This window comes from Lonchura striata, chromosome 3 (assembly GCF_050655825.1).
Source record: "Lonchura striata isolate lonStrDom1 chromosome 3, ASM5065582v1, whole genome shotgun sequence".
NCBI lineage: Eukaryota > Metazoa > Chordata > Aves > Passeriformes > Estrildidae > Lonchura > Lonchura striata.
In genome coordinates, this window is record NC_140705.1 from 70,418,333 (window position 1) to 70,431,707 (window position 13,375).

Here is a 13,375-nt window from a genome sequence, read left to right on the forward strand (position 1 = left end):
GGTGTCTGCCTTTGCTGGCAGCTGATAGGCAGCTCCTGCCTATCAGTATAAGCATTTCCCTATGCAAAGCTGCCAAACTGGTTTTGTCCTGCCCGAGGAGTTCACCTCTCCCAGCTTACAAGGCCAGGCATGAGCTGGAAGAACCCCTGCATTTGTATGGTGGGAAACTCCCTCTCAAGTTTCATAAGCAAGATGAATACATTTGACTGAAATACAGTGGGAATAACAGGCTGGGGCACTTTTCTTACCTGACTCTGGTAGTTTTTTCCTCAGAAGTTGCAGCGTATTTTGCATATGTCTGGTGATCTCTTGCACTTTGCTCGTAAATGGTGTCCTGGATAACAATCTGGAGTTGTCTGTCAACACCATCGAAAGCTCTTTGGGTTTTGTTTTGGCAGTTTCCACGACTCTGCAAGAAGTACTCTGTGAACTTCCTTATCCCAACTCTATAGCAGAGGTCAGGCTTCAGGCAGGTTGCCATCCTGCAAAGAATTTCATGTCATCCAAATGTCCTGAAAATATCATTAGTGACATATCAGCAGCCCAGAGACCCATGTGATTATTAGGGATGTAAAACAAGATTAAAGCTTCTCTGACCTGGGGAGATCAAGAGTCTGAACTTGCTCTCCAAGCAAGGTGTGACACTTGGGATGGTCCTGTGCAGGACAAGGGGTTGAAATTGGTGATCCTTGTGGGTCCCTTCCAACTCTGCATATTCTGTGTAATTGCTTGCCCACTAGCTGGTGAAAAACACAGGTGGTTTCTGAATTGATGGGGTTTTTTGTTGCTTTGTTTTGCTTTCCTTTCCTTGTGTAAGAAGACTAACAAAGCATAATTTCCTCACCGGGGTAGAGAAGGAAGGTTTCATTTAATAGGGTATGAAGTATATTTCCTGCACAGCTCTAATGACAATATTCTCTAAGTTCTGGCAGTATTTCAGGTAAGGAGTGTCTCTGGGAAGATGGGAAACTTCCAGGAAAAAATATCCCCCTAAAAACATCTGTTTCCAGTGCTTTCTGGCTCCAGTTCAAGAACAGAATAAGTCAAAGATGGCCCCACGTTTACATCCACCCTCTGCTTTTGCGTGATCCAAGGGGAGGTAGAAGGTGCACAGGAAGAAAAGGCTTTGTTGTTCATATTTGTGGTTAGTCAGGCTTGAAAGGCAGCTCAGCCTTGATCCAAACTGAACTTTGTTTTGGCTGATGGCTCTTATTCTGTCAACACCAATTCCCCCATCCAAGTTCATCAAAGAAATTTGTAGGAGCCTGCACCTAGGTACTCTTGTCAGTGAAGAAGGGGAATGCCATCAGCTCCCTCAAACCTAAGAATTTTTCTCTCTCTGCTGGGTGAGAGCAGTGACTACCAGCAGGGCAGAAAGCTTTATGGAAGGGCAATGAGTAACAGGGAGCAGCAGGGCTGAGTTGGCACTTGGAGCATGTCCCTGCCACTGTCCAAGCCTCTCCTGTATCTTCTCAACATGTTCCTGCACTTCCTGGGGAGAGCTGGCAGCAGCACAGGCTGGGGCAGGGTGTGATCTGGCTCCTGCTGAATTGCCACAGTCAAGAAGGGAACAGTCCTGTGCATACAGGTTGGTTCCAGCAGGCACTGGCATTCAATAAGCCTGCAAACAGATCCTGTGCCTCAGTGCTTAGCTATTTCATAGAAAGCTCCGTTGCTTGCAGTATTACTCCAAGGTTTGGCTTTTCCCCTCACTTGGAATTTAGCCTTGCTAGCTACCCCTCGCATAGCAATTCCTAGTGCATAGCTAAGATGGGTACAGAACGCAACATTTGTCAATTTGTTTGTTGTAGCCTTTGCTGAACCAAGCTGAAGCATCAGATAACAGATAAAGGTCATTAAAGCTAGGCCAATTCATATCTGTATTACCAGTGAAATTCGAAATGCTGTCTGCTGCCTCTTTGTACAAAGTGTCAGATGCACACACCTTGTAAATGGCAATACTACTGGTGATGTATCTCTTAGTATTGATTATTTGTTGTATATTTCTTCTTGCTCACCATGAGCTGCTCTGCAGTTATAAGAGCACAACATGTGCACAGGATCACCTCTTGGCCTGCTAGTTCTGCCAAAGGAGCATGAAGCCTCTCTTCTTCTTATCTTTCAGAGTTTTCTACCTTTTCCTACTGTGAACTACTGGGTGAGAATGAAACTCCAAGTTATGCAGAGTCGTACTGGAGAAACAGCCAGGAAAAGAAAGTGTGTGGAGGAAGCATTTAGAGAGCAGAGAGATTTTAACTGCGAGATCTGAGACGCTTCACGTGCTAAAGGGGCAGTACAATTCTCCACATATATAATAGAGGGATTCAATGTGTATAATAGAGGAAAACCCATGAGAGCTATCCCAGACCCTTTTCTTAATGTTTGGGATTTCCTGTCCAGGATTGTTCATTTATTTCAGGCTAAGTAAATGAAAAAAACATAAGCTCTACTGGTGTCCTGTAACCACAGCCTTGAGCAAACTGTGGTGCTCCACAGCAGCAATTCCCATTGGTGAAAACTGAAACTTGGACAAAAGCAGAGGGAAGGGCATGTTCTGCCTCAGCAGCCAGGGGGTGGCATTGCTGAGCTTTGGGCCCAAACCCAGCTGAGAATGGGACCACACCAAAGGTATCCTAGCAGGTGGGTTATCAGGGTCAGCTAGTGTAATTCCCCAGAGAATCAGCTGGTTCAGTGTGAGGTCAGGTTTTGGAGGCAGCTCTTCCTGCCCATGGGTTTGGCCTTGTAGCCCTGCTCTCCAGAGGGATGCTGCATGCCACCACAGCCTATTGGCAAGTGAGCACTCCAGGTTTAGTTTTTGGCTTCTTTTCCCCCACCCTTCACTAGTTACTTTCCTGCCTTCAAGGCTCCTTAGCCACCTCCCAGCAATGATGGCATATTAATATGCAGAACTGTGTCCCCCATCCTGGAAAGAGAAATCTCCTCTCTCTGGCACACAGTGCTGGATGAGTTAATTCCCAACTGAGGTATGTTTGCAGGGTGTTCCTCTGAGCTGGTGGCAAAGGAAACTGAACAGGAGGTGCTAACAAAGGAGGAAGGGTCTGTCTAGCAGGAAGCTTTGAGAAGTAGGAATTTAAGGGATGAAAAGTTGTTGACTTGCTGTAGCTCACGTCAATCTCTGGCAGTTCTGCGTTTATAGACCTTGCATCCTCTTCCTGTTTACATCACGCTCTTCAGAGCTTTGCACCATGTATGAGAAAGGATCTTCAAAAGTTGACACCCTTTCTGAAATAGATGCTTTAAGCTATAAATTCTTCTGAGAAAAAAACTCCAATCTTTACACAATACTGCTCTTGATGGGTTTCTGGTGAGCAATTTCAAAACAATTGTTCCTTCATAACTTACAGCTGCTGCTCTGTGGCAGTAAAAATGTGTAGTACAATGAAATTGTTTACATGCTACCTTGGGTTTGGAATGGTAGGGAAGAGTATAAATGTTCAAAATAAAAAGCATTCCAAAGTTTTCCTATAAAAGCATTCCAAAGTAGGGACTTGCCCATCCAATCTCCTTTGGAAGATGTAAAGTTATGGCTTTTGATGGGACGTGAGTCCTTTGAAGTTCTGTACCTAGCTTACCTTGTAGGAAGAGCCAAGTTCAATTTCTCATCTGGACAGTGTATGAAATTTAACACAGAGGTCTTGTGTCAGCTTTGGGATTGAAGATCCATCTTGTACACAGTTGTGAAAGACTTTGAAAGCCCGCAGTCATAGGTGCTGTGACAACTGGCTGAAAGTACACCATGAACTTGTGAGGAAAGGCAGCAGATGCTGAACACACTGCCTGCGTGCAGCAAGGGGGCTGCAACACACCAAGGGAAATTAATTTGTTGCAGATGTTCTGTGGCTGAGCCAAAACGAAGGAGGGCCAAGAGGGCCATATTGCCTCTGACCTGTATGCTACAAACGCTCATTTTTCCTCCCTCACCAGCTGCAGTTATGGTGTATGTTTGAGACAGATGAGAGCTCTCACTTGAAACTTACTACTGTTCTGTATGGTAAAGAATTGGGTATCCCCTGCATCCTTTCTGTTCTCTGTTCTCCATCTGCTCCTGGTGTCTGTAAGAGTAAGACAGAGTGTGCGGTGTTAGAGTTGAATATAGCAGCTAAATAAGGGAGAAGCTTGCTGGAGTCCTTAAAGCTGTATAGCAAGCATGTACTTTGCTAATCTTAGATGGGCTTTTATGTCAGCATTTCAAAAATAACTCTGAAAGATGTCTTTTCACCATAACTAAAATAAAAGAGAAAATACAGGAGACAACTCTTGAGCTGACTTTTGAGAGGCAACAAGAGTGTGTAATTGAAGTTCTTCTCCAGGCACTTCAAGGAAGTGCAACAATACCTGAGAAATCAAACTGAAAGGACTCAAAGTCAGATTAAAAAGTTGGAGGCACTTGCAGGATTTTGCCATCACTAATTCATTGAGTATCTTCTATGAACTAGTTCTTTAAAATGAAGCTGTTTCCAGTGTAACACTGGATGGTCAAAAGCACAACCTTGCACTGCTCTTGACTCTGCTTGTTCCCAGGCCTTCTGGGACATGGCTCTTCCTGGGACTGCCAAGCCTTTTTCTGCTTTGCAGTCATTTTGTTCAACCCCTCACAGCTGACTTCCTGAGCCTCAATCCGAGCTGTTGCTAAATGGAACAAACTTGACTCAAATTATGTATGCAAGCACCTGACCTAAAGGATCCTCATCCCCACAGCTTATAGCACCTGCAGCTTCCTTAGAAACCAGTGAGAAGCTTGAGGACTCCTCAAGATCAGTAGAGCCTCTTCAGCTCCTGCAAGACAAACAGAATGAGATAATATAGGAGAAACACAGCCATTGTATTCTTATTGGGATAGAATCTCAAACGCTAGTGAGATGCAGCTCTTCAGAGAAGTCTAATCACAGGGTTTTACTGCTGTTTGGGAGGGGAGCAGTATTTTTTTCTATTCTGCTTTATCTGTGGATTCCTACAAATAAAAGATAAATAAAGTCTTTACTCCAGTGCCCTGGTTATGCCATTACATTTGGCAGCCAAGGGTGCAGACAGTAAGGAGCTGCCGTGGAGGACAAAGACAGTCCTGTTTATTCACTTGAAATGCTGGTATCTGGGTAAGTTCTGATCTGTGGGGTTTTTTTGTCCATGCGCAATTTGGGAGGTGATAGCAGCCTGGAGTGGCACTGTACTCTGGTCTTCTGGGTCTGTAAATGCCACCTGCTTCACTGGGCTGTCAGGCAGAAATGTTCAGCTCATTACCATGGTAAACTACACTCTTATGGCTTAAACTGAACTATGTGCTTGTCCTAACCTATAGCTACCTGGAGAAAGAAAATGTTTTTCAGGTGTTGGAAAACAGAGGTGAGCTATGAATTTGGAAAGGAGCAATTCTTCAGAGACCATGAACATTTTCTGTTCATTTTGCTCTAAATGGCCAGAGGAGAGATAACTAATGAGCCAGTACTCAGATGTGGTCCTTGCTGATAATGCAGCATCAGCTGTTTGGGACCTGGCTGTTCAGTGAAGTCAGGCAGGCTGTTTGGTTTCTGTCCCAAATGCTTCTGTTCTTATCAGGAAGAAAAATCACAAATGATGCTAATTGGCATGGCAGAGGCTGCCTGCATGTGAGGGGAGGGTGAGCAGGCCCTGAGCACATGGGCTGGGAGAGAACTGGCCCTGAGCAGGGAATGCTGTCTCTGCTGCTGACTGGGCTGAAAGCAGAGGACAAGTCAGGCTGGCAGTGATTTTGCTTTCATGGCCATTGAGACTTGCTGGGAGATATGATTCATCATGTGAGAGGTGAAGCTCTGACTCCAGACTGGAGATGCTAGTATAGACTAGGAAGGGATAAGCTCTAACCAGCTGGGAGCATATCACAGAATCATTAAAGGACCCAAAACCACAACTCTTAGCCCTGCACAGGACAACCATTACATGGCTGTTGAAATTAAGACTTTTCTGCCTGCAGAAAATGTTTTCTGTTCAGAAAAAGTTTTGTTCTTCTCCAGCGTGCCTTGAGCCCTGTTTGAGCTGGGTTTTTAGGGCTACTGGCATCTGTGCAACAGAGCTGTTGCTGTGGTTCAGATGCCAGCACAGCTCTCCCACCTCTGAGCTGAGTCTGTGCTAAAGGAACACACTGCATCTGGTACCCTGGTAATAAGGCAAGGTAATACACTGGTAATACTGGGTCCCTACTTGTTTTCCAAGTGAAGTGCACTGGAAGTGAGGCCTACATTACCTGGAGAGGAAGGTGAGAATGATAGCTGCATTTACATCTGTTGGAGTATGGGAACAGCTTTAAAGATGAGCAGATTACCCATAAGCAGTGAATGGCGCAGCATTTCTTCCACATGGCCAAATGTGCCTCTTCTCTTAAAGTACACCTGGGAAAATAAGTGAATAATTTCTCATCAGGCTACAAGAATTTTGAAACTCCAGGGTTCCTTCTACACTCTTCTGTGTGCATCTTAATTTCCTGTAACAGTCCTAATCTGCTTCCCATTGGTACCCATGGGAGCCTTGTTATCGATCTCAACTGGAAAAAGAATTGTTTCTTTCCCTCATTACAAGTGCTATTAACTGGCATAGTTCTTGTCTGTCTCCATCTCAGGGGCCATTAATGTAATAGGTCAGAGAAAGCAAGCTCTGCCTCTGCCCCTTATAGGTGTCCCAGCAGTGTGGGGATGGAGTATGTTGTCTGTGTGAGAGGGAGCTGCTCTAGCTGCCCATCCACTGTGGAGTGCTGAGACCTGGGGCTGTCAAAAAGGGCATCCTTTTTTGGCATTCACATCCCCACATGACATCTGGGAGAGTGACGCGGGTGACAGGCTGCCCTGGTGGCTGCTTTTTAATTGCCTGTTCCTGGAGCAGCCTCTGGGCTGAGCTGGCACTCGTTACCTGCGTGGCCTCCATGGGCTTCCTGCAGAGATGCTGGATAAGAGAGATGCTCAACTGGCCTTGGAGCTTGCCTTCCTCCTCTGCATTCCCAGAATAACTGGGCACCAGAGCTGGGCTGAGCTGCCAATTTAATCAGTGCTCTTCCTCAGTAGCATCACAGAGCGCTGTGATCTTCTTCATCACTGGGAATATCTGAATACAGGGCCAGGCCTCAAGTGGAGGAACTGAAGCAAATTTGGTGGAGAAAATACAAAAATTGTGGACCTCATGGGTGTTCTAGAGGCAGGTCACAGGTCTGACAAGAAAGATTCTGGTTTAGCTGTGGCACCCAAAAACCCTACCTAAAATCCTACCTAAATTTTAGCTATCTGAACTAGTTGTGTGGAAGGCCAGAGGCAGGTGTAAAACAAGCTTTTCCTCCTCTTGGGCTGGGCACTGGAATGTGTCTCAGATCATGGTGCCTTCCAGGGAGATCGCTTCCTTCTTGAAAAGCAGCCCCTTTATTCTCTGACTGCAGAAGAGAAGGGTGATGCTCATTCCTCTGTGTTTGTGCCCCCATGCTTGCAGTGCCTTGGGCCAGCCCAGCCCCTGCACAAGGCATTTGAGACAGGAGGGCAGGGCAAAGAGTTGGTCCTTGTGCTCTGTACATCCTGCTGGCACGGGCCAGCTACAAACACCTGTGTTACAGCAGCAATCCCAATGTCCAGGTCTTGTCAGGTACGTCCACACCTGGCACTCAGACCAGTGTCTGTGCTAAGTCTGTTCTCTGCAGTTAAAATCTGACTGATGTCACAGACCTCATTCCCTGATGTCTGTCCTGAATATTTTCTTGTGTCCATAGAGACTAAAAGGGATATGGAGGAAGAGATTAGAAAAATAAGCTTCTGTGGTAGGCAACAGAGTCTTCAATCCTGAGAGATCAAAAGCCTCAAACTTTAGTCTGGAAAAAGGAAGACTTGATTTTCTTTTGGGGAGGAAAGAAAATCAGAAAATGAGATTAGAGAAGTACTCATAGTCCTGCACACAGCCAGTATGCAGAGCTTGCTGAGAGCCATAGAGATCTGTAATTACATTTGTATGGATTATACTAATCCATGAATTTGTAGCCCATGGGACCTGGCCATTTTGGGCTAAAGAAATACAGAACTATCAGGTAGTGCTTTATGATGTGCTAGTACATGTCATGTGGCTTTTTTTCTTAACCCCAGGAGGACCTTTCTAGTAAGGTGCTGCTGCCCTTCCTCAGTCTGTGTTCCGGTTGACAGGTGATAATTTATCTTTTAGGGAGTGGAGCTTCAATTGTACATTTAGGAGCCAGGAAAACTTTACCACCCTTTGAACTCACTTTAAGGCACAGCATAATCAGAGACTTATTTAAATATACCCGAGGAAATTACATGTTCTTATTTTCTTACTGTGGTGTTGGTCTTGCAAATGCAAGCAATCTTAACAAAAATCACTGATCACACTTTACATTGTTCACCTTTGGGATTAAACTCAGTCCACTTCATCTGTTTGACTTCTAACATTCTTGATTTTCTGTCTTAACACTGTGATTTCAGGTTCTCGGTCCCCACAGGAGATGGCTCAGCTCAGGCTGCTCACTGGCATTCCACTGCTTGAATCCCAGCTCTCCCTCTTGACTTTGGTAATTGCTCAGATATCTCTGACAGTAACAATTTATTTGAGAATTATTTTAACTTGCTAATGTCTCTTCTGGGACAGAGGGAACACTTTCAAAAGCTCATGGAACAGTAATATTTTCTAAAGAATCTGTTGAAGAGTGTGACTACTTACATATCCACCTGCAACAAGAGGTTGTGGCTAAGTTATAACACCTTACACATTAAATGGGTGGAAAGATAAATTTGAAAATTATCAACATCAAGGCATAATGACATGGGTTAAATAACTGACCCTTTCACTAAGATATTGACCACTCTTCATGCCTCCTGAAACTGAGGATGCTGAAGGGGTTTGTGAAGTGACTATCTAACACGTCTGGTACTCAACAGTTCAGGCTTAATGGAGAGCAGCAATGGAACAACTTCAGCTGATAACACCAGCTCAGTATTTGACTGCACCCTTTTTTGTATTACAGAGTTTGCATTACTAATGTTGTTGGCAGCCCACTAGTGAAGGTCGCTCTTCTGTGGGTTCTGTAACCATTACTTGTTGGACCTTGGATCTAGTCAAATCATTTTCCTTAAAGATGTACAAAACCAAGCTCTGCCAGGGAGTAAACCTGAAGAGTCTTTCTGAACAATCATGTGTTTCTAGGAACTCACACTGGGGGAAAAGAACACATAAAATGCATCTTCCATTTACTGGGGGCAGGGAAATAGCCATATAGTACTGGAGGGGCAGCAGGGCTCACAAGTGCCATTTGGGAAGAGTTAAAACAGCAGTAAATGAATTTCTGAACTTCAGTGTGCTTGTGAACTGCTAAGCTGATGTGACTGTTTCCTGGCATATAAAGCACTTAAAAAATGCTGCAGCATGTGATGCTGCCATCTGCTATGAGATGGTGGCATCTTCATAATGGCCTATAACAACAGGATTTCTCTCAGCACACTTCATGTGTTCCTCTGCTAAACATGGATGATTTCAGTACCCCTCCCAGTACCCTGCCCAGACTCTTATTTCAGACCAAAATCCAGGAACTGATCCAGAGCATGGCCAACCTTTGTCCCAGACAGCAGTGCCTGTAAATTGTCATTAATTTTGGTGGCACTGGGATTCAGTACCACTAGCGAGAGGTATGGGAGGAGGCAAGAGAGAGATCTACCTAGACTGATTCACCTGTCAGACACCCAGCAGAGGGGTGCAGAGAATCAGCCCTGCCCTTCTCAACACAACCCACGGCAGGACCTAGTTCAGAGTGTGTGGACTGATGGGTGTTAGAAAGGGACAGCTGTCTTTGGCTTTTTCCGAGAAAGTCAGTGTTCCTTACCCTCACAAAGTTTAGAAATAAAAATAAATGGAATATTCTCTTTGTCTCAGTCACATAGTGCATATGCTCTGGGCTGAAGATACTGGTTGTTCCTCAATATTACTTACCTACTGCTCATGAGGAGCAAGAGAGTTACTAAAACTTCATCAGAAGTCTCCAAGTTGGAAATGGAGAAAAGGGAAATATGGCCCCGAGGGTGGAGAATGCGGGGGGAAGGTGAGGAGAAATATCATGTTGTGTAGAGCATTTGAGCTTTAAAACCCAGTCACACTTGCAGAGTAAGCTGCTATGTGTGGTTCAAAATGGCATGTGAAGTGCTGCTTTGCCAGCACTCCTGGGGATGTGTATCCTGTTCCCTGGTTCAGTGGGGCTCAATAGAGCTGTTATTCCTTCTCTGCAGACTGTTTGGCACCACCTGCTGTGACATGGCTGTGGTCAAAACAGGCTCCTAGAATCACAGAGCTACTTTAAAACTGGCTAAGCATTGTCTGACACAGATAGGGATGTGCCAGAGCTTTCATACAAAACACGTCTGTGTTGAAGCAGGACTTGGCTCAACAAGATATTAGAGATTCACTGGTGGAGGGAGTTCTAAGGCAGGTGTGGACTTTTCCCTAGTCCTACTGTGTCCCCTTGCACCTGCTGACATGGAGCATCCTGTCACTTTGTGCACAGCCACTCTTTGGTATCATGGAGCAGTGCAGTGCAGCAAGGCTGCCCGGCCACACTCAAAAGCTTCCATGACACTGAGCAAAAACTACAGCATTTATGTTAAGTATGAAAATGTAGACCTACTTTTACCAGCTAATTGCTGTGTCAGAATAAGTTAATTAGCCCATGTCATGATGAAAACAGGGTCTTTTATATGCGGATAGGAACTAGTAGTTTCAAAGGTCTTCGAGGTAGGGAAGGAGGAAATGGCCCTGTGGGTTGGATATTGTGCCCTACAAAGAGGGAATTGCAGTCTGCCAACCATTCCTGATTATCTTGCCCTCATCTAGACAATCTCTTCCCTGACTGCTGCATGAAATGTGGTATATCTGCCAATGAACTGAGGTTTACTAATCACTACATTCACTTTTCTTGGTTTTGGTGAGTCATTGGTGAGACAGTCCCTCCATCCCTCTCTGTGTGAAGCTGAGACACAGTGGTGGGAATGGCAAACTCCCTACTCCTGCCCTTGAGTGGGTGGCTTAGAAGGTTTCTCTGCTGTCTTGGACTGGATTGCTTCTTGGCAAGTGTATACCACTCATTTTACCAACTAGTAGAGAGGATAAGAATGTAAAGGGGGCCTCCAATGTTGGATGCAGAATAGAAATGGGCAATAGGTAGAGGAAACTCTGAGCAGGACATCCCTGTGCAGAGCAGGCAAATGGTAGGGAGGCATTGTTTTTTGGATTCTCTCCGCACTTGGACACAGGTTTTTATCTTGGTCAATGAACCTGTGAAGTTTCATTTGGGGGGAAAATGTTCACAATGTTGTTTTGGATTAAATATATATAAAAAAAATAAAAACAACTTAGGTAGAATTTTTTTAGCGAGTCCAATTGTGTTGTTGCTGCTATCTTGAAATGCTGAAGTCCCTGAGCATAAAGATCCAGGCTTTTACTTTACTGCTGCAATGCCTACCTTCTGGTGCAGAGTTTCTGGGTCAAATATCATTATTCTTGCTCTTTTATGAGTACCAAAGAGATGAACTTAGAGAGGACCATCATATACCAGTTTCAAAGGGTAAAGGCACATAAGGATCCTAAGCAGAGCTCAGATGCTGTAGGGATGTAGTTGCAGACACTAGAACTCTATTTTCTTGTCACCTCAGGTCAAGCTTCCCTTAAACAGATCAGCTGTTACTCCAAAAGTAAATTGCAAATTGTTACTTGGGCTTAAACCTTATATTTGGGTCAGTGCCACTCATGAAGATGCAATTTAGAAGTGAATGCACTCACTGGCTGCTGTTACAAGAAACCTGTGTCGATGTCTGTCTAATCTCGGGTTTCTCTAGCATTTTAATAGCAGAACGTTGGAGCCGTGTCAGTGGTGTGCCTCTTGCCTGCATTTTTTTCCTGGTATCACTCTGTGACTCTCCTTGGAGAACTCTACATGATCCTGCACACTTTAATGCTCCCTCAAGCAAAACCTCTTAAAGGATTACTTTGACTTGTGATTAGAAGTGGCAGGGAACACTTGGCAGATCTCAACCTCAACAAAGTAGTGCAGTTTGCTTTCTGGGATTTTTTTTTCCCCCTCTCTTATCACAGAATGGTTGCAGTTGAAAGGGACCTCTGGAGATCTTCTAGTCATGTCCCTCCCCCACTTCCTCAGATTCAGCTATTGCTTATGTTTCAAAGTTGTCAGATTGCAAATGATGCCTGGAAGGGCAGGTGGGGTTTGGTTCAAGACCCAGTGTTTAGCCTAGAGATGGAGGGAATGCTTATTTTTAAGTGCAGGAGAAGCTCTCCTTTTGACCACTGTTTGTTTAAGTTCTTATACTTTGTTCTTTCCTAGAGAAGGCGGTATAGGGGAAAGGGGAATCCTGGAGGAGGCAAGGTCTTCAGAGGGCATCAGAAGGTAGAAAGAGCAACTGAAATTCAGTATCAGACCCTTGAGGGAGTAGCTGAGGCTGGGGGAAAGGGGATGCTTGCTGGATGCATCCATGTTAGGGGCTCTTATTGAAACTCATTCCCTCCCAGATGCAGAACAACACTGCTCTTCCATGTGGGGCATAGTAAAAGTTGCCAAGTCCTACTTTTACCCCCAAATTCCACAGAGAAGTTTTTTCACCTTTTGGTGACTCTTGATATAACTTCTTGGTCACTGGCTGGGAGTTGCTGGGGCAATGTATTCAATATGGGTGAGAATTAAGCAGCACTCAGTGGTCCACTGATATTTACAAGGGCATATTGTTGAAATCTTGTCACCAAGCCACAAGGGAAGGCCAGTCTTCTAGTGGGTGCTGACTTTTGCAGTCTGTGTAGTTGCACGGATTTTGCCATTTCCTATGCCAAATGCTTCATGGAGATGTCTACAGCTTTTATTTCCTCTACATCAATCCAGGGTTATGCAAAGCCCTGCCTAACTGCAGAGGACCATGATGCCTCTTTAATTACCCCCAGCCTCACTGAAGCACTGGAGGTGTTTTCAAAACCAACCTGGTAAGCAAAGTCAGAGACATACATGAAAGAAAGGGTGTGAACATCCTGTGCTTGATGCACAGTACATCCTTGCCTAGAGGATACCCACAGACTGGACAGGAGACCTTACTCTTGACTGGTGAGTGGTGAGTTCACAAAAATCAGAGGCATGTGGGTTTCATCTTAGCATGAGTGAAGCAAAAATCACCAGAAAGTTCACCTTGCACAGCCTTGACAGCATACAATGTTTTTATTTTAAGGGCATTGGTAAAATTTACTGGAGACTCAGACATTCTCAAAATCACTGATGTGCTTAAAAGCCCTAAGGGACCAGGACCTCTGCCCTTTCATCTACCTTCAGCACTGGGTAACACTTCTAATTGCTAATTTGGGG

At 44.8% G+C, this 13,375-nt stretch overlaps 1 protein-coding gene across 1 annotated transcript in view; it reads right to left on the reverse strand.

Moving 5' to 3' along the window:
- DISC1 (DISC1 scaffold protein) overlaps positions 1-13,375 on the reverse strand; it is a 228,949-nt gene that overhangs the window by 20,782 nt on the left and 194,792 nt on the right. The window contains exon 14 of the mRNA XM_085576797.1: positions 1-13,375. This exon is cut by the window's left edge and continues 20,782 nt beyond it; it is cut by the window's right edge and continues 8,059 nt beyond it. The gene's annotated coding sequence lies outside the window, so the exon portion shown is untranslated.